Raw genomic sequence first — 21788 nt, forward strand, 5'->3', positions numbered from 1 at the left:
TCCTCTGTTTTGTGTAAGAGTCATTAAGCATCCTGAAACCTCATTTGTACCTTGTGGGTATGTCACCCAATTTCCTTATTGTCTTTTGTATAGAAAGATTGATTCTCGATTTGACAAATTACATTCAGATTCTACACAACCTCTCCTGTGTGCATCTGTCTGTCAATTCATCCAACGCTTTGTCCACCCTTGACTAGAGACCCGTTCCATGCAGACAAAGGGGCCCAAAGGGTCTGCAGCAATCATTGAGAAGAGTTTTGTTCATTTTCCACGTGAATGTTGGCTTTCCATTATTTATGTTGTTGTTGTTGAAGATCAGCCTTAGTCCATGGTGGTCTGATAGGATGCATGGGACAATTTCAAGATTTTTGTATCTGTTGAGGCCTGTTTTGTGACCAATTATATGGTCAATTTTGGAGAAGGTACCATGAGGTGTTGAGAAGAAGGTATATCCTTTTGTTTTAGGATAAAATGTTCTGTAGATATCTGTTAAGTCTATTTGTTTCATAACTTCTGTTAGTTTCACTGTGTCCCTGTTTAGTTTCTGTTTCCACAATCTGTCCATTGATGAAAGTGGTGTATTGAAGTCTCCCACTATTATTATGTGAGGTGCAATGTGTGCTTTGAACTTTACTAAAGATTCTTTAGTGAATGTGGCTGCCCTTGCATTTGGAGCATAGATATTCAGAATTGAGAGTTCCTCTTGGAGGATTTTACCTTTGATGAGTATGAAGTGCCCTTCCTTGTCTTTTTTGATAACTTTGGGTTGGAAGTCAATTTTATTCGATATTAAAATGGCTACTCCAGCTTGTTTCTTTAGACTATTTTCTTGGAAAATTGTTTTCCAGCCTTTTACTCTGAGGTAGTGTCTGTCTTTTTCCCTGATATGGGTTTCCTGTAAGCAGCAGAATGTTGGGTCCTGTTTGTGTAGCCAGTCTATTAGTCTATGTCTTTTTATTGGGGAATTGAGTCCATTGATATCGAGAGATATTAAGGAAAAGTAATTGTTTCTTCCTATCATTTTTGTTGTTAGAGTTGGCATTCTGTTTTTGTGGCTGTCTTCTTTTTGGTTTGTTGAGGGGTTAGTTTCTTGACTTTTCTAGGACATGGTTTCAATCCTTGGTTGTTTCCTGTTACTATCCTTTGAAGGGCTGGATTCGTGGAAATATAATGTGTGAATTTGGTTTTGTCGTGGAATACTTTGGCTCCTCCATCTATGGTACTTGAGAGTTTGGCTGGGTATAGTAGCCTGGGCTGGAATTTGTGTTCTCTTAGTGTCTGTATAACATCTGTCCAGGAACTTCTGGCTTTCATAATCTCTGGTGAAAAGTCTGGTGTAATTCTGATAGTCCTGCCTTTATATGTTACTTGACCTTTTTCCCTTACTGCTTTTAATATTCTATCTTTATTTAGTGCATTTGTTGTTCTGATTATTATGTGTTGGGAGGAATTTCTTTTCTGGTCCAGTCTATTTGGAGTTCTGTAGGCTTCTTGTATGTTCATGGGCATCTCTTTCTTTAGGTTTGGGAAGTTTTCTTCTATAATTTTGTTGAAGATATTTGCTGACCCTTTAAATTGAAAATCTTCTTTCTCATCTACTCCTATTATTCATAGGTTTGGTCTTCTCATTATGTCCTGAATTTCCTGGATGTTTTGAGTTAGGTTCTTTTTCCATTTTGTATTTTCTTTGATTGATGTGCCCATGATCTCTATGGAATCTTCTGCACCTGAGATTCTCTCTTCTGTCTCTTGTATTATGTTTTCTGATGCTTGCATCTATGGTTCCAGATTTCTTTCCTAGGGTTTCTATCTCCAGCGTTGCCTCACTTCAGGTTTTCTTTATTGTTTCTACTTCCCTTTTTAGGTCTTGGACGGTTTTATTCAATTCCATCACCTGTTTGGTCGTGTTTTCCTGCAATTCTTTAAGGGATTTTTGTGCTTCCTCTTTAAGGTCTTCTACTTGTTTAGCAGTGTTCTTCTGTATTTCTTTAAGTGAGTTATTAAAGACCTTCTTGATGTCCTCTACCATCATCATGAGATATGCTTTTAAATCTGGGTCTAGCCTTTTCGGGTGTGTTGGGGTGCCCAAGACTGGGTGGGGTGGGAGTGCTGTGTTCTGATGATGGTGAGTGTTCTTGGTTTCTGTTAATAAGATTCTTACATTTGCCTTTCGCCATCTGTTAATCTCTGGAGTTAGGTGTTATAGTTGTCTCTGGTTAGAGCTTATTCCTCAGGTGATTATGTTAGCCTCTATCAGCAGACCTGGGAGACTAGCTCTTTCCTGAGTTTCAGTGTTCAGAATACTCTCTGCAGGCAAGCTCTCCTCTTTCAGGGAAGGTGTCCAGATATCTGGTGTTCAAACCTGCCTCCTGGCAGAAGTTTTGATCCACTCACCAGAGGTCCTAAGATCCCGTGGAGAATCCTGTGGGGACCTTGGGGGTGTCTGCAGACCCCATGCCCAAGGTACTGTGGTGCTGGCATGGACCGGAAGGGACTTGTGACCCTGATCAGGCTGGGTTTTCTGCCTCCCTAAGTTATGTAGTCTCAGGTCCTGCACGATTGGATTGGAGCAGAAGCTGTGTTCCACTCACCAGAGGTCTTAAGATCCCGTGGAGGGTCCTGTGGGGGCCTTGCGTGTGTCCGAAGACTCCATGTCTAAGGTACCCTGGTGCTGGCGTGGACCGGAAGATTCTTATGTGAAGGCTATACTAGGAAACTATTTACCTCCCAAATCACTAACATTGCATGTCCAAAACCATCATTTTACTATTGTAGGACTGAGATTATCTTCTATTCAGTTCTTCCTTTGAATCTACTCTCAACTCTGGCGACTCTCTGGAGGTTCTTGCAGCAGGGTTTTCTTTCAGTGTGATAGTTTATTTCTCTAAAGCTAGTATGAACAACTCTGCTCAGTTTGTTAAGATAAGGGTTTATATACTATAATCTAGTCAGAACAGTGGTAATTCATAGAATTTGCTGTACTCTGCTGACCATACGATCAACCTACACTCAAGACCAAGGTATTCTACAAGGGTGTATCACATTTTCTGATATTTTAGGATGCTTGTCAAACTCAGTGATATAGAATCAAGAGAATAAAATGATATTTATTTCACTTGATATTGTTTAGTTCTAATACTTAACTATCTAAACTGTTACGCCTCAGTACTTTAAAAATATTGTAATATTGTATCAAAGAAAACACCTTTGACAATGAATGGAGGAGCCCTGGATTGGAAAAAAATGATGATTCATCATATCCAACAGTGAACAGAAATTATATTTACCGTTGTCTTCATTTGCATCTTATCTACTACTAAAATATTTCTGTATAAGAAATTGCCATGGAGCTGGAGAAATGGCCCAGTAGTTAAAAGCAGTGACTACTCTTCTAGAGGTCCTGAGTTAAATTTCCAGCAACCGTATGGTGGCTCACAACCATATGTAATGGAATCTGATGCCCCCTTCTGGTGTGTCTGGAGACAGCTACAGTGAACTCACATACATGAAATAAATAAATCTTTTTTTAAAAAAGGATATTACTGAATATAAGTGCATGAAATAGTCTTTATATTTTAAATGTCTGTTCCATTTTGCTGAATCTAGGGTTGGACAAGTTTAGGCACACCTCTTACATAGTAATAACAAAGCTGGAAAAAAAAGAAGAAAAACTCAAGCCTTATGAAATTTAAACCTAGAATTCATACACTAGCATAGATACTCCATTTAAAAATATTTAGTTCTGTTACATTCATGTTTGTATATCTGTGTATGTATACTGGCACCACTTTCACACTGGTGCCCAAAGAAGGTAGAAGTGCTGCATCAGATACCTTGGAACTGGCGTTATAGATAATTATGGGATGCTCAACAAGGATGCTGGGAACTGACCATGAGTCCTCTGTAGCAAGAACTCTTAACTGCATAGTCTTCTCTTCAGCCTCTCATTATTTTCATTAAAACAAGGTACATGGTTGAGTCCAGATTCTATTTTTTTTTTTAAATAAAAAGAGAAAACCTTTAATCTGGAGAAACATTTATGTTAATGAATGCATGATATACTTAATTAGGTTATAAATATGTTTCTACAGAATTGAAAAAAAATCCCATGGGTAATATATAGTTAAAATTTTTTCATTAATCATATGTACATATACATTATACTATAAATCCATTATATATATACCTATATTGTAGGTAATAGGCATTTGGGTACTATTGAACATGGAATTCAGAGGCCATTGATCCATCGATGATGACCAGATATACTTGAAGTTGAGCATTATCAAAATTTGATTATTGTAACTTAGGATGGTCTTTTGCAAATGTAGCAATTGGTCTTAAACATGAAGTCTCATATTTTAAAATCCACAGATCCTGAAAAAAATTACGGTATACCCACTGATGTTCCTCCCATGGCCCATTCCAAATCATCAGATATATGAAGTTGTTGACTCTTTGGAAAACAAGGTATATAGCTTCCTATTTTCACTTTTAATCCAAGGCCTTGTGGAAAATTCCACATGATGAAAATGTCATACTCTGTACACTGATTTTCCCTATGCTTCATGTTCACCAGTCCAGATTCTATTTTGAGAGAATGAGAAATTACCTCATTAGTGAGAGCTTGAATGCCACCCAAACAAAGGGATTTAGCAATGGAGCCATGAGAAATCAAATTATACATCAAAATGAGACACATTTAGAAGTGATGAATTGTGTTTAGTTGTATACAGTAAACATCTTGAGAACAGGTCTATGTGTGCATATCAATTATTAGTGAGCACTGGGCACACTGATCTTTCAATTAATTCTAAGAAAATGGAGAACTTGTTATTTGGATAAGACTATGTTTATCTGTGGGATAACTCCTGTCTGTCCCCAAATTACATTTTTGATGCAAGAGTTTTTAAATGTTATTCATATACTATTTATTGTTTATCTTGGAAATGCCAATCTGTTAAATGAGATTTAATTGACTTCAATTTTTGTATCCTCACATTCAACAATGAACTGGAATTATATTTACTATTTGGATATCCTAGTTCCTACCAATGGTTAGAAAAAAAGGGAAACTATTTGTTCATTACTTTTGAACTCTCTGTAGTAGGGCAAGTCTTTATATCCAGTAAACCCAAAAGTTTGAGCAGTAAAGTTTAGTGCACAGAACTCCCATTTTATGGCCACATGGATAATGTCAATGCCATAAAATCTCTCAATACTATTTTCTTATTCCCCAAGTAGCTGTGCTAAACAATGGCTATATTCAGAGCATGCCCATGGAACAAAAGTTTATTACCACCAAAATCTCGTAACAATTTGGTATATAGAAATGGAAGGTAATGTTGAGGGTTGAACAATGCAAGTCCTAGTTTCTATGAAAAGAAAACCTGTAAAAAATGCTGGATTGGAAAAAGAATTAAACTGGAATATTGTATTTTACAGCTATCTATAGACAAGATGCTATATAATTTTTTGTGAAGTCATTTTATTTCCTAAGCCTTGGTTTCTATAACTGGGGGAATAACACCAGAAATTAGAACCCCGAAGTATTTTCTAGGACTGAAGATAGAATTATTTTCCTCATTTTATTTCTGTATCCCAAGATGGGATTCTTCCATCAGTTATATATGAATTCTTGCTGTATGGGATGTGGAACAGTCAGAGGGTGGATTGAGGGGAGGGATAAAATATGGAGTGTAAAAAAAAGAATATAGAGAAAAAAGAATAATTTGGTTTAAATTTTATAATAAATAGATTAATGGTGTTCATGAATGTTAAAAAAAATAAATATATTTTCTTGTAAGAAGACTCTTTTCTTTCTAAATCATGTATATCATCTGGTTATATGTTTAGCTAATACCATAGATCAGAGATCAGAATTCAACATCCAATAGGCCAAATCTGGCAGCTGTTTGTTTAAAAGTATTTGGGAATACAACTGTGCCTTTTAACTTTTGCATTATACATGGATGTTATTATACAATGGTAGATTTGAAGAGCTAGCCAGAAGTATTTGCTATCTGACCTTTCAGGAAGGACAAGAACAGTGACTGTAGCTGTATTATCCTTTTATAGGAACAATCTTATAATTCTTTATTTCCTATTCCTTCTATAAATAAATATGTGTCCAGAAAGGATGTTTTTTTATTTTTTAAGTGAATAGCCTTCCCTCCAAATAAATCAACATTTTTTCTCTTTAGAAAATAGTTTCCTCACCCCCTGATCCCAGGCCTACCTGTCTCCCAGGATTACTGCTCTAACCAGGGACACATGTGAAATCCCCACCACAAACCCCAAGCCAGCTGGGACCCCACAGAGCCCAGCAGACATGGACTCTGTCCCTCCCTGTCAGAACCCTATCTCTTTCCAGGCTGCACCTCCACCTGCTCTGCCAGGGGATCAGTGTGCCTACATCCCAACCCTACAGGCCTGCTGTCTGCCAGAAAGCCTGCTGTAACCAGGGCCACAGGAGGCCTATGTTAGCCAGAGACAAAGCACTGCCTCCTTCAAGGAGGCTTGCTGTAACCAGAGACACAGCACTGCCTCCAACAAGGAGGCCTGCTCTAACCCAGGACATACAGCTCCACCTGCATCCTGAGAGGCCTGCTCCAATCCAGGATACCCAGGCCGGCTAACACCAGGGATATCAAGATAGTGAAAGACATGCACGAGAACATAATCAACAGAAGCCAATGCAATTAGTCATCATCAGGACACAGCTTTTCTACAACAGCATGCCCTGAATATCCCAACACACCCAAGGAACAAGATTCTGACCTCAAATTCTATCTCATGAAGATAGAGACCTTTAAAGAGGATATAAATAATTCCCATAAAGAGGTGCAGGAAATCACAGCCAAACAGGTAGAAGCACTTAAAGCGGAAACAAACCCCTTAAATAAATGCAGGAAAATACAAGCAAACGGGTAAAGGAAATGAACAAAATGGGCCAAAACCTAAAAATGAAAATAGAAGCAACGAAGAAAACACAAATGAAGGCAAACCTGGATATGGAAAACATAGGCAAGAGAATAGGAACTACAGAAGCAAGTATCACCAACAGAATACAAGAGATGGAAGAAAGAATCTCAAGTGTAGAAACTACCATAGAAGAAATAGATAAAAGAAAATGCCAAGTATAAAAAGTTCCTTGCCCAAAACATCCAGGAAATGTGGGACATGAAGAAATGACCAAACCTAAGAACAATAGGAATAGCAGACTATAATGATTGCCAGTTCACAGGACCAGAAAACATCTTTAACAAAATCATAGACGAAAACTTCCATAATAGAAGAAAAGAGATGGCCATAAACATACAAGAAGCTGACAGAACACTAAATATAATGAACCATAAAAGAAAATACTCCTGCCACATAACAAAACATTAAATGTATATAACAAAGAAAGAATATTAAAAGCTATAAGGGAAAAGACCAAGTAACATATAAACTCAGACCTATCAGAATTACACCTGCTTTCTTAACAGAGACTCTAAAAGTCAGAATATCCTTGTCAGATGTCATGTGTACCCTATGAGACCATACATGCCACCCCAGACAACTATACCCAACAAAACTCTCAGTCACTATAGATGGGGAAACCAAGATGTTCCATGGCAAAATCAAATTTAAACAATATATTTCTACTAATCCAGCCCTACAAATGTTACTAGAAGGAAAACTCCAACATAAGTAGGATAACTACACTTCCCCAAAACACAAGAAATTATACATCCCACAAAAAAAGCCCAAAGAAGAGATTCACACACACACACACACCAAACAACAAAATAACAGGAACTATCATTAGACATTAATAACTCTCAATATCAATGGACACAATTCATGACTAAAACAACACAGGCTAGAACCCTGGATACATAAACAGTATTCATCATTCTGCTGTATACAAGAAACAAGTTTCAGCAACAAAGGTAGACACTTCCTCATAGTAAAGGCCTGACAAAAGGTTTTCCAAGCAAAGGATCCAATAAATAAGCTGGAGTGACCATTCTAATGTTCAATAAAATAAATGTTCAACCAAAAGTAATCAAAAGAGATGGGGAAGAACACTTTATATGCATCAAAGGAAAAATCCATCAAGATGAAGTCTCAATTCTGAGCCTTGATTCCCCAAATAGTAAACAGGCTAAGAAAAATTTAGGGGAATACCATGCTTTACAATATTCACAAATAATATAAAATATCTTGGTCTAACTCTAACCCAGAAAGTGAAAGGTCTGCATGTCAAGAATGTCAAGTTACTGAAGAAAGAAATGAAAGAAGACCTCCAAAGATGGAAACATCTCCAGTGCTCATGGATCGGTAGGATTAACGTAGTGAAAATGGCCATCTTACCAAAGGCCAAGGAATCTACGGATTCATTATAATTCCAATAAAATTCCAACACATTTTTTTACAGATATGAAAAGAGCAATTCTCGGCTCCGGGACTCCGCCGAACTTAGTCTGTACAGGTTAGAGTGAGGGCCACAGAGGCAGACAGCTTCTGGGACAGGCGGGAGCCACAGAGCCGCTGAGGCAGCACCCTTTTGGGGCCGCAGATATCCGGCACCCTCCCAGCCGGAGGACAGTGATCTGCCCTGCAGGGAGCGCCATCTTGGCTCCGGGACTCCGCCGAACTTAGTCTGTACAGGTTAGAGGGAGGACCACAGAGGCAGACAGCTTCTGGGACAGGCGGGAGCCACAGAGCCGCTGAGGCAGCACCCTTTTGGGGCCGCAGACATCCGGCACCCTCCCAGCTGGAAGACAGTGATCTGCCCTGCACAGGAGCCCTCTGCCTCAGGAGCAGGGAGCACACCTTGGATCCAGGACTCCACTGAACTTAGGAAGTTAGTCTGCACAGCTGAGAGTGTGCACCACAGAAGCCTACAGCTTCTGTGACCTGCCAAAGCAACACAGCATCTGGGAAAGGTCCTGTTTTCCGCCTTCTTCTTTGGCCAGGAGGAGGTCCAAATGCCAGATATCTGTACACCTTCCCTTTAAGAGGAAAGCTTGTCAGCAGGGAGTGCTCGAACCACTGAAACTCAGAGGAGAGAGCCTGTCTCCCAGGTCTGCTGACAGACGATACTCAGAATCACCAGAAGAACAACCTCTGAACAGAGACAACTATAACAACTCCAGAGATTACCAGATGGCGAGAGGTAAACGTAAGAATCCTACTAACAGAAACCAAGACCACTCACCATCATCAAGACCCAGCACTCCCACTTCCCCCAGTCCAGGGCACCCCAACACACCTGAAAAGCTAGACCTGGATTTAAAAGCATATCTCATGATGATGGTAGAGGATATCAAGAAGGACTTTAAAGAACTACAGGAGAACATGGCTAAAGAGTTACAAGTCCTTAAAGAAAAACAGGAAAACACAACCAAACTGGTAGAAGTCCTTAAAGAGAAACAGGAAAACACATCCAATCAGATGATAGAAATGAACAAAACCATACTAGACTTAAAAAGGGAAGTAGACACAATAAAGAAAACCCAAAATGGGGCAACACTGGAGATAGAAACCCTAGGAAAGAAATCTGGAACCATAGATGCGAGCATCAGCAACAGAATACAAGAGATGGAAGAGAGAATCTCAGGTGCAGAAGATTCCATAGAGAACATCGGCACAACAATCAAGGAAAATGGAAAATGCAAAAAGATCCTAACTCAAAACATCCAGGAAATACAGGACACAATGAGAAGACCAAACCTACGGATAATAGGAGTGGATGAGAATGAAGATTTTCAACTTAAAGGGCCAGCAAATATCTTCAACAAAATTATAGAAGAAAACTTCCCAAATCTAAAGAAAGAGATGCCCATGAACATACAAGAAGCCTACAGAACTCCAAATAGGCTGGACCAGAAAAGAAATACCTCCCGACACATAATAATCAGAACAACAAATGCACTAAATAAAGATAGAATACTAAAAGCAGTAAGAGAAAAAGGCCAAGTAACATATAAAGGCAAGCCTATCAGAATTACACCAGATTTTTCACCAGAGACTATGAAAGCCAGAAGATCCTGGACAGATGTTATACTGACACTAAAAGATCACAAATTCTAGCCCAGGCTACTATACCCAGCCAAACTCTCAATTAACATAGATGGAGAAACCAAAGTATTCCACGACAAAACCAAATTCACACATTATCTCTCCACGAATCCAGCCCTTCAAAGGATAATAACAGAAAAAAACCAATACAAGGACGGGAACCACGCCCTAGAAACAACAAGAAGGTAATCCCTCAACAAACCTAAAAGAAGACAGCCACAAGAACAGAATGCCAACTTTAACAACAAAAATAACAGGAAACAACAATTACTATTCCTTAATATCTCTTAATATCAATGGACTCAACTCCCCGATAAAAAGACATAGACTAACAAACTGGCTACACAAACAAGACCCAACATTTTGCTGCTTACAGGAAACTCAATTCAGAGAAAAAGATAGACACTACCTCAGAATGAAAGGCTGGAAAACAATTTTCCAAGCTAATTGTATGAAGAAACAAGCTGGAGTAGCCATTCTAATATCTGATAAGATTGACTTCCAACCCAAAGTCATCAAAAAAGACAGGGAGGGGCACTTCATACTCATCAAAGGTAAAATCCTCCAAGAGGAACTATCAATCCTGAATATCTATGCTCCAAATACAAAGGCAGCTTCATTCATTAAAGAAACTTTAGTAAATCTCAAAGCACACATTGCACCTCATACAATAATAGTGGGAGACTTCAACACACCACTTTCACCAATGGACAGATCATGGAAACAGAAACTAAACAGGGACACAGTGAAACTAACAGAAGTTATGGATCAAATGGATTTGGCAGATATCTACAGAACATTTTACCCTAAAACAAAAGGATACACCTTCTTCTCAGCACCTCATGATACCTTCTCCAAAATTGACCACGTAATTGGGCACAAAACAGGACTCAACAGATACAAAAATATTGAAATTGTCCCATGCATCCTATCAGATCACCATGGACTAAGGCTGATCTTCAATAACAAAATAACTAATAGAAAGCCAACATTCACGTGGAAACTGAACAACACTCTTCTCAATGATACCTTGGTCAAGGAAGGAATAAAGAAAGAAATCAAGGACTTTTTAGAGTTCAATGAAAATGAAGCCACAACATACCCAAACTTATGGGACGCAATGAATGCATTTCTAAGAGGAAAACTCATAGCTCTGAGTGCCTCCAAAAAGAAACTAGAAAGAGCACACATTAGCAGCTTGATAACACACCTAAAAGCAATTGAACAAAAGGAAGCAAATTCACCCAAGAGGAGTAGACGGCAGGAACTAATCAAACTCAGGGGCGAAATCAATCAAGTGGAAACAAAAAGAACTATTCAAAGAATCAACCAATCAAGGAGCTGGTTCTTTGAGAAAATCAACAAGATAGATAAACCCTTAGCCAGACTCACTAGAGGGCACAGGGAAAGCATTCTAATTAACAAAATCAGAAATGAAAAAGGAGACATAACAACAGATCCTGAAGACATCCAAAACACCATCAGATCCTTCTACCAAAGGCTATACTCAACAAAACTGGAGAACCTGGATGAAATGGAGAAGTTCCTAGACAGATACCAGGTACCAAAGTTGAACCAAGATCAGGTTAATGATCTAAACAGCCCTATATCCCCCAAAGAAATAGAAGCAGTCATTAATAGTCTCCCAACCAAAAAAAGCCCAGGACCAGATGGGTTTAGTGCAGAGTTCTATCAGACCTTTAAAGAAGATCTAATCCCAGTTCTTCACAAACTATTCCACAAAATAGAAACAGAAGGTACTCTACCCAACTCATTCTACGAAGCCACAATTACTCTGATACCTAAACCACAAAAAGACCCAACAAAGATAGAAAACTTCAGACCAATATCCCTTATGAATATTGATGCAAAAATACTCAATAAAGTTCTTGCTAACCGAATCCAAGAACACATCAAAACAATCATCCATCCTGACCAAGTAGGTTTCATCCCAGGGATGCAGGGATGGTTCAATATATGGAAATCCATCAACGTAATCCAGTATATAAACAAACTCAAAGACAAAAACCACATGGTCATCTCCTTAGATGCAGAAAAAGCATTTGACAAAATCCAACACCCATTCATGATAAAAGTCTTGGAAAGATCAGGAATTCAAGGCCCATACCTAAACATGATAAAAGCAATCTACAGCAAACCAGTAGCCAACATCAAAGTAAATGGTGAGAAGCTTGAAGCAATCCCTCTAAAATCAGGGACTAGACAAGGCTGTCCACTTTCTCCATATCTATTCAACATAGTACTTGAAGTCCTAGCCAGAGCAATTCGACAACAAAAGGAGATGAAAGGGATACAAATTGGAAAAGATGAAGTCAAAATATCACTTTTTGCAGATGATATGATAGTATATATAAGTGACCCTAAAAATTCCACCAGAGAACTCCTAAACCTGATAAACAGCTTCGGTGAAGTAGCTGGATATAAAATTAACTCAAACAAATCAATGGCCTTTCTCTACACAAAGAATAAACAGGCTGAGAAAGGAATTAGGGAAACAACACCCTTCTCAATAGTCACAAATAATATAAAATATCTTGGCATGACTCTAACTAAGGAAGTGAAAGATCTGTATAATAAGAACTTCAAGTCTCTGAAGAAAGAAATTCTAGAAGATCTCAGAAGATGGAAAGATCTTCCATGCTCATGGATTGGCAGGATCAACATTTTAAAAATGGCTATCTTGCCAAAAGCAATCTACAGATTCAATGCAATCCCCATCAAAATTCCAACTCAATTCTTCAACGAATTAGAAAGTGCAATCTGCAAATTCATCTGGAATAACAAAAATCCTAGGATAGCAAAAACTCTTCTCAAGGATAAAAGAACCTCTGGTGGAATCACCATGCCAGATCTAAAGCTTTACTACAGAGCAATTGTGATAAAAACTGCGTTGTACTGGTATAGTGACAGACAAATAGACCAATGGAATAGAATTGAAGACCCAGAAATGAACCCACACAGCTACGGTCACTTGATCTTCAACAAGGGAGCTAAAACCATCCAGTGGAAGAAAGACAGCATTTTCAACAAATGGAGCTGGCACAACTGGTTGTTATCATGTAGAAGAATGCGAATCGATCCATTTCTATCTCCTTGTACTAAGGTCAAGTCTAAGTGGATCAAGGAACTTCACATAAAACCAGAGACACTGAAACTTATAGAGGAGAAAGTGGGGAAAAGCCTTGAAGATATGGGCACAGGGGAAAAATTCTTGAATAGAACAGCAATGGCTTGTGCTGTAAGATCGAGAATTGACAAGTGGGACCTCATGAAACTGCAAAGCTTCTGCAAGGCAAAAGACACCATCAATAAGACAAAAAAACCACCAACAGATTGGGAATGTATCTTTACCTATCCTAAATCAGATAAGGGTCTAATATCCAATATATATAAGGAACTCAAGAAGGTGGACTCCAGAAAGTCAAATAACCCCATTAAAAAATGGGGCTCAGAATTGAACAAAGAATTCTCACCTGAAGAATACCAAATGGCAGAGAAGCACCTGAAAAAAATGTTCAACATCCTTAATCATCAGGGAAATGCAAATCAAAACAACCCTGAGATTCCACCTCATACCAGTCAGAATGGCTAAGATCAAAAATTCAGGTGACAGCAGATGCTGGTGGGGATGTGGAGAAAGAGGAACACTCCTCCATTGTTGGTGGGATTGCAAGCTTGTACAACCACTCTGGAAATCAGTCTGGCGGTTCCTCAGAAAATTGGACATAGTACTACCGGAGGATCCAGCAATACCTCTTCTGGGCATATATCCAGAAGATGTCCCAACCGGTAAGAAGGACACATGCTCCACTATGTTCATAGCAGCCCTATTTATAATAGCCAGAAGCTGGAAAGAACCCAGATGTCCCTCAACAGAGGAATGGATACAGAAATTATGGTACATTTACACAATGGAGTACTACTCAGCTATTAAAAAGAATGAATTTATGAAATTCCTAGCCAAATGGATGGACCTGGAGGGCATCATCTTGAGTGAGGTAACACAATCACAAAGGAACTCACACCATATATATTCACTGATAAGTGGATATTAGCCCAAAACTTAGGATACCCAAGATATAAGATACAATTTGCTAAACGCATGAAACTCAAGAAGAATGAAGACCAAAATGTGGACACTGTGCCCCTTCTTAGAATTGGGAACAAAACACCCATGGAAGGAGTTACAGAGACAAAGTTTGGAGCTGTGATGAAAGGATGAACCATCTAGAGACTGCCGTATCCAGGGATCCATCCCATAATCAGCTTCTAAATGCTGACACCATTGCATACACTAGCAAGATTTTACTGAAAGGACCCAAAGATAGCTGTCTCTTGTGAGACTATGCAGGGGCCTAGCAAACACAGGAGTGGATGCTCACAGTCAGCTATTGGATGTATCACAGGGCTACCAATGGAGAAGCTAGAGAAAGTACCCAAGGAGCTAAAGGGATCTGCAACCCTATAGTTGGAACAACATGATGAACTAACCAGTACCCCGGAGCTCTTGTCTCTAGCTGCATATGTATCGAAAGATGGCCTAGTCGGCCATCACTGGAAAGAGAGGCCCATTGGACTTGCAAACTTTATATGCCCCAATATAGGGGAATGCCAGGGCCAAAAGAATGGGAATGGGAGGGTAGGGAAGTGGGGGGTGGTATGGGGGACTTTTGGGATAGCATTGGAAATGTAATTGAGGAAAATATGTAATAAAAAATAAATAAATAAATAAAGCTGCGACAAACATAAAAAAAAAGAAAAGAGCATTTCTCAACTTCATATGTAAATAGAAAAAAACCAAGATAGCTAAAACAATTTTGAAAAAATAAATGAACTTCTGGAGGAATCACCATCCCTGACCTGAAGCTCTAGTACAGAGCAATAGTGATAAAAAAAAAAAAAAACCACATGGTATTGGTACAGAAACAGACAAGTTGGTCAATAGAATAGAATTGAAGACCCAGTAATAATTCACACACCTAGAGACACTTGATTTTTTTCAAAATAGCCAAAACCATATAGTGGAAAAAAAGAAAGTATCTTCTACAAATGGTGCTTGTCTATCTGGTGGTCTGCATGTAGAACAATGTAAATAACAATGTAAATAGATCCATATTTATCATGCTGTACAAAGGTCAAGTCCAAATAGATCAAAGATCTCAACATAAAACCAGATACACTGAATCTAACAGAAGAGAAAACTGGGAATATCCTTGGCACAGAAGTAAATTTCCTGAACAGAACACTAGTGTCTCAGGCTTTAAGATCAACACTTGATAAATGGAACCTCTTGAAACTACAAAGCTTCTGTAAGGCAAAAAGCACTGTCAATAGGATATAATGGCAGTCTACAGATTGAGAGATCTTTCCTAACACTACATCTGACAGAGGGCTAATATCCAAAAATATATAAAGAACTCAAGAACTTAGACACCAACAATCCAGAAAAGATGAATACAAAATGGGGTACAGAGGTAAACTGAGAATTCTCAACATAGGAATCTCAAATCTAAAGAAATGTTAAAAGCCCACTTATCAGTGAGTACATACCATGTGTGTTCTTTCATGTCTGAGTTACCTCACTCAGGATGATATTTTCTAGATCCATCCATTTGCCTGTGAATTTCATGGAGTCATTGTTTTTAATAGCTGTGTAGTATTTCATTGTGTAAATGTACCACATTTTCTGTATTCATTCTTCTGCTGAGAGATATCTGGGTTGCTTCCAGCTTCTGTCTACTACATATAGGGCTTCTATAATCATAGTGGAACATGTGTCCTTGTTATTTGTTGGAGCATCTTTTGGGTATATGCCCAGTAGTGGTATAGCTGGGTCTTCTGGTAGAACTATTCTCAATTATCTGAGGAACTGACTGATTTCCAAAGTGGTTTTACCAGGTTGCAGTCCCACCAGAAATAGCACAGCCCCCAGTCTAGGGATGGAGCCACCTACCTATTTTGAAGTTTTTAACCCAGAATTGTTCCTGTCCACAGGAAAGACCTGGATAAAAAAAAAAAAAGTTGAGCTGAGACTGAAGGAAGGGCCATCCGGTGACTGCACCACCTGGGGATTCATCCTATCTGCAGACACCAATCACAACACTGTTGCTGCTGCCAAGAGGTGCTTGCTGACAGGAACCTGGTGTTGCTGTTCCCTGAGAGGTTTTGCCAGCACCTGACCAATGCAGATGTGGATACTGGAGCCAACCATCAAACTTAGCTCAGGAGGGGGATTGCAACCCCATAGGAAGAGCAGTGTTAGCTTGCCGGACCACCCAGAGCTCCCAAGGACTAGACCACCTACCAAGGTCCCAGATACATATATGGCAGAAGGTGGCCTTGTCTGACATCAGTGTGAGGGAAGGCCCTTGTCCTGTGAAGGTTCAATGCCCCAATTTAGGGGGATGATGGAGTGGTAGGGTAGTAGTGGGTGGGAAGGTGGGGGAGCATCCTCTTAGAGCAAAGGGGAAGGAGGAGAGGGCAGATGGGACAGGGGATGGTGGAGGGGTAATCGGGAAAGGAGATAACACTTGAGATGTAAATGAATGGAATGATTAATAAAAAAAATGTAAAAGGGAAATGTTAAAAAGCCCTTAGTCATCAGGAAAATTCAAATCAAAATGACTCTGACATTCCACCTTACACTCACCGTAACAGCTAAGATGAAAAAAAAAAAAATCAAAGGAGCGAACATGCTTGCGAGGATGTAGAGAAAGAACACTCCTCCATTGCTGGTAGGATTGCAAACTTATACAATCACTCTGCAAAACAGTCTGGCAGTTCCTCAGAAAACTGGAAAGAGTTCTACCTGAAGACTCAGCTGTACCATTCCTGGGCATAAACCCAAAAGATATTCCACCATATTACAGGAAGGCAAACAAGAGTGATTTAATTACTTTGCCATTTGGAGACAAAAATCTGGGTGTTCCCTACTTTTGCCTCAACTTATTCATACAAGCAGCATAAGTGGAAATTATTGCTTTATGGGAACAATAATGCTATTTACATCTTAGTTTTGGATGTGGATCTCAGTTTTTCCTTTCCTGGTGGCTGATAGATTTTAATACCATATCAAGGTAGGCAATGAGCCAGTTTTCTCCATGCCTGCTTCAGCTGGCTGGGCCAGGTGTTGGACTACTTCATTTGTACATTTCTCCCTCCCAATGAAGATATAAATTTTCCTTTTGGTTATAGACCTACAACAATGAGTCTGGAAAGCCAAAGCACAAAGTGGAGTGCTTCAAAAAGCCCCTTGTATAGTCAGGATTAGAACTACAAAGACCTGGGGTCTCTCGCTTTTAAAATTCAAACAGGAGCTTCAAAGCAAGATTTCATTTTTAAAGAGTTAAGGGTCCTAGATTCAGAAAGGTGTTAAATAAATTATAATTATTATGACCGTTAAACATTGAACAAGATTTTCTTAAGAAGTAATTGTACCTTTAGGTAATATTAGAGGCTTCATTAACTCATTTTTATAAGATAAATACCTATTTCAGAAGATCCTAAAGGATAGATTCTAATAACTTAAGGATTTCAACATCTTAGGGTCGTATGCAATGCTAGAATTCTACTAGTGAACTATTTAATCAAACCTGAATTCAGTGGTTTTATGTTTAAATGCCATCAAAGAGTCAGATCTTAGTTAACTAGTAAAAAGCACTTAATTTTTGGATAACTGAAATAGTCTCAGCTTGGGTAAAACAGTAAGAAATCAGGGACTACACACAGGTCTTTTCAACATTATTCCCTACAGTGCATAGCACAATTTCTGAATCATGGCAGTATCTCAATATATATATGCCTGACTTTTTGCCCTTAAGGTGTACTTTAAGTATTTACTTGAAAAACATCTTCATTAATATTAGTATGAAAAATTATTGTGGATTTCATCCAAACTTGAGGCATCAATTATTTTTCATACAGAAAAATGTTTCAACTGAACAGTGAAAAAAAACTTCTATAGGTAATAAACAGTGTTTTGAAAGACTTCTTAAAGTACAGGAAAACTACCTATAACTTTAAATAAATTATATCTAACAACAAGAATGTTAAACGTGGAAATAGCTTGTGTATCCAACAGATGAACGGAAGGTCTGAAACAAATTTTTTATTGAATATATGAACTCAAAGCAAAGCATTTGTGTTTAACCTGATAAGACAGAAACTTACGATTTTTTCTTCTGACTCTAAAATTACAGTTTTGAGCAAACTGTCTTTTTCTGAAATTCTAATGTTTATATATTATTTTCTTTGTGTATTTATTTAGTGAATTTGGAAATGAAAAAGATAATTATACTGAAGCAGAATCAGTTTTGTAAAATTTGAATCACTTTCAAGAAGTCTCAAAGATACAGCTATTAACTGATAGTCACCATGTGAAGTGAGCCTTATTTCCAAGGTTGATTTAGTGCTGATGTCGAGTAACTGGAAGCTCTGAACTGGCCTGACATCAGATGGTGCTGGTCTATGATCATGAGCATTCACAGCTCCATTGAAACTTACTAACTTCACTTACACTGGAATGGAGCCTGAAACTAGTTTATCTGCTTGAAGAGGGAAATGAGGGCACGGTAGGGAGAAGGACTGGCTCCAAAGACCCCCACAGCCTAGTCTTTCTCCCCTCCAGTCCCATCTGTCTCCACAGATGCCTTTTGCCTTATTTCCTTCCACTCCTATGCTTCATAGAATTTTTAGTTTTGAAATCTTCAAAAATAGTTTGAAAATGTAACTTGAATTTCAAACCTAGTCTAAAATTTAATCTTTTTAATTAACACACATTAATTGTATGCACATTAATTGACTCCAGTGTGATATTTTAACACATGCACACAGAGTGCATTGATCAAATCAGGATCATTAGCATTTCTATCTCCTTTTCATTTCTTTGTGTTTATTGCCTTTGATTATCTCTTTTTTTCAATTTTCATAAACTACATATGAGGTTATTATAAGCTACAGTCATCCATCTGTGTTGTAGAACATATCATGACTCGTGTTTCTTTCTATATTTTGTTACTTGTTCTCTAACCCCCCTCTACAGAAATAAAGTAAAATTAAAACTATATATTATTACATGGCCTTCTAAGTATTTGTCTTTATACCCATAGAGTACAGTATTTCTCAACCCTCATCAGAGAAGCTCCTCCCCCTTTGGAATAAATGGTGATTGATACAGATATCAGCTGGTCAATATACAGAGAAGAAGAGACTGTGAAATATTCAGCCCTATATAGAACATGGGTATCACACTCCCTTCTTCCAATACTCAGGGACCATTGTAGAAGAGGGGGTAGAAAGATTGTAAGAGCCAAAGATATAGTACAGCAAAAACATTGTTCTCCATACACAACAGGGAAGATACACACATGAACTTACAGGAACTAGTCTACAGGCACAAGTCCTGTGAAAAATGAAACCAGGCAATATGCTAGAATAGATCTAGGAGAGAGTCACAGTGTCCCACCCGTAGGTGATTATATGTTAGCAACTGGTAGCTGAAGGGTAGAGAAGAAGAGCCAGTTTTCTTCAGGAATAAGGACCACAAGAGGCTACCTATGTCCAGTAGATGTCCCTACACTCACACACTGAATGGCAGCACAAAGTGAACTCAGAGGTTTTACACACACACACACACACACACACACACACACACACACACACACACATTTAGGAGGGAATAGTGATTAGGGAGAAATTATAGGGGAGATAATGGGGGTTGGATTTGATCAAAACATGATATGTATGTATGTATGAAATTCTCAAGCAATAAAAAATATTTTAAAATATAAGTAACAAGGAGGGCCCAAGAAATAATGGTTGAATCTCACTGAAAAGAGGAAATAAAGTAGAAAAGGAAGGTGAAAGGAGGGATGGAACTGGGTGAAAGAGTGGGAAGGGAAATGAGACATCTAGTGTGGGGAGGATGGAGAGAGAAAGAACAGGGAAAAAAAGCTGGAATAGTTGGTGGGAGTGCATCTCCAGGATGAGCTAGAAACCTAGGACAGTGGAAACTCCCAGGAAGCTATGAGGATGACCCTAGCTAAGACTCCTAGCAATAAGGGATGTGGAACCTGAAATGGCCATATTCTGTAACCAAGTATAACTTCCCTTAGACTGACAATTTGTCCTGTCTACAAAATGTGCAGGGATAAGGAGAAAGCAAAGACTGAGGGAATGATCAACCAATGACTGGAGCAACTTGAGACCCATACCATGAGAGAGAGAGAGAGAGAGAGCCAACACCAGACACAATTAATGATGTTCTGCTATACGTGCACACAGGAAACTAGAGTAATTTTCAACTGAGAAGTGTCACCTAGCAGGTGATCTAAACAGATAGAGAGACATACAGCCAAACGTTAGGCAGAGCTCAGGGAATTTTGTGAAAGATGGGAAGGAAAGATTGAAAGAGCCAGAAAGGTCAAGGACATCACAAGAAAATATCCCACAGAATCAAAATAACCTGGGTCTATAGGGGCTCACAGAGACTGAACCACCAACCAGAGAGCCTGGATATGATGGACCCAGGCTCTCTATACATATGTAGCAGGTGTGCAAGATGTGCAGTTTAGTCTTCATGGGCGACACTTAACATACCTAAAAGCAGGGGCAGGGTCTGTATCTGAATCTATTGCCTGCCTTTGTATCAAATTCCCCTAACTGCTGTCTTGTCTAGTCTCAATAGAAAAAGATGAGCCTAGTCTGACTGCAACTTTATATGCCTAGGCTGGTTGATATTCAGGGGAGGCCTCCTCTTCTCTAAGGAGAAAGGAAGAGGTGGTGGAAGGCGAGGTGGGAAGGAAGTTGCAGGAGGGGAGGGCACAAATAAATAAAAAAAGTAAATAAATAAATTAATTAATGACAAATATATTGCAAGAAATCTCTTAATATTGGTAGAAAATAAACTAAACTCTTTACATGTACATATGAATGTGTGTGTGTGTGTATGTGTGTGTGTATGTGTATTATACCATATTTTTAAAAAAATATTCAAAATATTTTATTGATATAGTAAAATTATAAATTTTCCCACTTTCTCTTTGCTTTCTTAAACATTTCTTTTTTCATTTTAATTTTTTATTATTTCATTTATATTTCAAATGTTATCCCAAAAGTCCCCTATACCCTCCCCCTGCCCTGCTCCCCTACCCACTCACTCCCACTTCTTGGCCCAGGCTTTCCCCTGTACTGGGGCATATAAAGTTTGCTAGACCAAGGGGCCTCTCTTCCCAATGATAGCCAACTATGCCATCTTCTGCTACATATGCAGCTAGAGACATGAGTACTGGGGGGTACTGATTAGTTCATATTCTTGTTCCACTTATAGGGTTGCAGAACCCTTCGGCTCTTGGATACTTTCTCTAGCTCCTACATTGGGGGCCCTGTGTTCCATCCAATAGATGACTGTGAGCATCCTCTTCTGTATTTGCCAGGCACTGTGAGCAGGAGACAGCTATATCAGGGTCCTTTCAGCAAAATCTTGCTGGTGTATGCAATAGTGTCTTTGTTTAGTGGCTGACTATGGGATGGACCCCTGGGTGGGGCAGTCTCTGGATGGTCCATCCTTTGTCTTAGCTCCAAACTTTGTCTCTGCAACTCCTTCCATGGATATTTTCTTCCCTGTTCTAGGAAGGAATGAAGTATCCACGAGTTGGTCTTCCTTCTTGATTTTCTTGTGTTTTGGAAGTTTTATCTTG

The sequence above is a fragment of the Mus caroli genome, unplaced genomic scaffold, assembly GCF_978045245.1.
Source record: "Mus caroli unplaced genomic scaffold, Mus_caroli_1 scaffold_5, whole genome shotgun sequence".
NCBI classification, from domain to species: domain Eukaryota; kingdom Metazoa; phylum Chordata; class Mammalia; order Rodentia; family Muridae; genus Mus; species Mus caroli.